Source organism: Anopheles funestus, assembly GCF_943734845.2.
Source record: "Anopheles funestus chromosome X unlocalized genomic scaffold, idAnoFuneDA-416_04 X_unloc_22, whole genome shotgun sequence".
Lineage (NCBI taxonomy): Eukaryota > Metazoa > Arthropoda > Insecta > Diptera > Culicidae > Anopheles > Anopheles funestus.
This window is the reverse complement of record NW_026045146.1, coordinates 561,786-565,000: the sequence shown is the minus strand read 5'-3', so window position 1 is coordinate 565,000 and position 3,215 is coordinate 561,786. Positions and strand designations below refer to the sequence as shown.

Here is a 3,215-nt window from a genome sequence, read left to right as displayed (position 1 = left end):
CATCGGCCGGGTTTAATCGTCCGACGCGCAATATGCGTTCAACTTATCGGTGTTCATGTGTCCTGCAGTTCACATTGTGACGCGCATTTAGCTGCGGTCTTCATCGATCCATGAGCCGAGTGATCCCCTGCCTAGGGTTTTATAGTAAGGTTCCCAATGTAACACAATCCCGGTGGTACGTCCAAAGACTAACTTTCTGACTAAGTTGTCTTTATTACCCAATAGTCCCAGGCCTTGTGACTTGTGGCTCATGTCTACGCCCATGGCCACCATTCGCTAAGATAGTTTTGAAGTCACTTTGAAGGCCCAGGAACAACTCTCTTAGCACATCGGTTAACCTGACGCCGCAGTCAACTCATGTGCTTGGATCGGATCGAGCTATTGAGTATTGGGCCTGCATACTCGCTCATCCGTATCCTTTGCGTACCGCCCCATGGCCCTTGTATGTCTGCACCACAGTTCCTGTTCGTTCCGTGCCTATGGCCGGATACGTATTGCACATCGGTATACCTGTCGCTACTCAGGCAACTCGTGTGCGTGGATTGGATCGAGAACATGGTGTGTGCCCCATGTTATAATTGATAGTCCATATCCACTTTATAGGTTAAAGTCATAAGTTGTGATTGCACAACCATTCTTCATAAGAGTTTAATCACTCTTCAACTAACTTTCGTTCTGGTGTCTTGGTATCAAATCGCGTAAGACACAAGATTCTACTGGCCAAATAGAATCTAGCACATTGGTTAACCTGGCGCCGCAGTCAACTCATGTGCTTGGATCGGATCGAGCTATTGAGTATTGGGCCTGCATACTCGCTCATCCGTATCCTTTGCGTACCGCCCCATGGCCCCGTCCTTAGAGTTAATGACTAGTAGGCTTAACTCTTTGTATGTCTGCACCACAGTTCCCGTTCGTTCCGTGCCGTGGCCGGATACGTATTGCACATCGGTATACCTGTCGCTACTCAGGCAACTCGTGTGCGTGGATTGGATCGAGCTCATGGGGTGTGTAGAGATTCCATGTTATAATTGCAAGTCCATATCCACTTTATAGGTTAAAGTCATAAGTTGTGATTGCACAACCATACTTCATAAGAGTTTAATAACTCTTCAACTAACTTTCGTTCTGGTGTCTTGGTATCAAATCGCATAAGACACAAGATTCTACCGGCCATATAGAATCTTGCACATTGGTTAACCTGACGCCGCAGTCAACTCATGTGCTTGGATCGGATCGAGCTATTGAGTATTGGGCCTGCATACTCGCTCATCCGTATCCTTTGCGTACCGCCCCATGGCCCTTGTATGTCTGCACCACAGTTCCTGTTCGTTCCGTGCCTATGGCCGGATACGTATTGCACATCGGTATACCTGTCGCTACTCAGGCAACTCGTGTGCGTGGATTGGATCGAGAACATGGTGTGTGCCCCATGTTATAATTGATAGTCCATATCCACTTTATAGGTTAAAGTCATAAGTTGTGATTGCACAACCATTCTTCATAAGAGTTTAATCACTCTTCAACTAACTTTCGTTCTGGTGTCTTGGTATCAAATCGCGTAAGACACAAGATTCTACTGGCCAAATAGAATCTAGCACATTGGTTAACCTGGCGCCGCAGTCAACTCATGTGCTTGGATCGGATCGAGCTATTGAGTATTGGGCCTGCATACTCGCTCATCCGTATCCTTTGCGTACCGCCCCATGGCCCCGTCCTTAGAGTTAATGACTAGTAGGCTTAACTCTTTGTATGTCTGCACCACAGTTCCCGTTCGTTCCGTGCCGTGGCCGGATACGTATTGCACATCGGTATACCTGTCGCTACTCAGGCAACTCGTGTGCGTGGATTGGATCGAGCTCATGGGGTGTGTAGAGATTCCATGTTATAATTGCAAGTCCATATCCACTTTATAGGTTAAAGTCATAAGTTGTGATTGCACAACCATACTTCATAAGAGTTTAATAACTCTTCAACTAACTTTCGTTCTGGTGTCTTGGTATCAAATCGCATAAGACACAAGATTCTACTGGCCAAATAGAATCTAGCACATTGGTTAACCTGGCGCCGCAGTCAACTCATGTGCTTGGATCGGATCGAGCTATTGAGTATTGGGCCTGCATACTCGCTCATCCGTATCCTTTGCGTACCGCCCCATGGCCCCGTCCTTAGAGTTAATGACTAATAGGCTTAACTCTTTGTATGTCTGCACCACAGTTCCCGTTCGTTCCGTGCCGTGGCCGGATACGTATTGCACAACAGTAGATACCATCACCTGACGTATCTAACACACCACTATTGTAACTCGTCGTCGAAGGACCTTTCAAGTGCCTGATGGCCAGGGGAGCTCTTACACGGCACGGAGACACAGTGATGCTCGCCCATCACAGTGTACAACGATCGAGTTTGCTTAAGTGTCTGGGTACCTACACACCAGACACAATGCAATGGCCACGGATCCACACAAGGCACATCACATGCAGAAAGCTTCACCAGATTATGACACATACCACACTCTTGTAACTCGTCGTCGAAGGGGCGTTCAAAGTGCCTTACGGCTAGGGGAGATCTAGCACGGCACGGAGACACAGTGATGGTTGCCCATCAAAGTGTACAACGATCGAGTTTGCTTTCCGCGCAAGCGTTCTAAGTGTCTGGGTACCTACACACCAGACACAATGCAATGGCCACGGATCCACACAAGGCACATCACATGCAGAAAGCTTCACCAGATTCTGACACATACCACACTCTTGTAACTCGTCGTCGAAGGGGCGTTCAAAGTGCCTTACGGCTAGGGGGGATCTAGCACGGCACGGAGACACAGTGATGGTCACCCATCAAAGTGTACAACGATCGAGTTTGCTTTCCGCGCAAGCGTTCTAAGTGTCTGGGTATCTAAGCACCAGACACAATGCAATGGCCACGGATCCACACAAGGCACATCACATGCAGAAAGCTTCACCAGATTCTGACACATACCACACACATGCAACTCGTCGTCGAAGGGGCGTTCAAGTGCCTTACGGCTAGGGGAGATCTAGCTCGGCACGGAGACACAGTGATGGTCACCCATCAAAGTGTACAACGAACGAGTTGGCTTTCAACAAATTCTGACACATAGCAAGCGAGCGACCGAGCTACACCGAAGGCAGCCCATGGTTGGTCACTCGCGGACGATCATCAGTAATGATCCTTCCGCAGGTTCACCTACGGAA

The 3,215-nt window shown here is 48.4% G+C and overlaps 1 non-coding gene across 1 annotated transcript in view; it reads right to left on the bottom strand.

Moving 5' to 3' along the window:
- The window catches only part of LOC125773135 (5.8S ribosomal RNA), a 158-nt gene extending 19 nt beyond the window's left edge, over nucleotides 1–139 (bottom strand). The window contains exon 1 of the ribosomal RNA XR_007419912.1: nucleotides 1–139. This exon is cut by the window's left edge and continues 19 nt beyond it. This is a non-coding gene — a ribosomal RNA (5.8S ribosomal RNA).
- Between the last annotated feature and the right edge of the window lie 3,076 nt (nucleotides 140–3,215).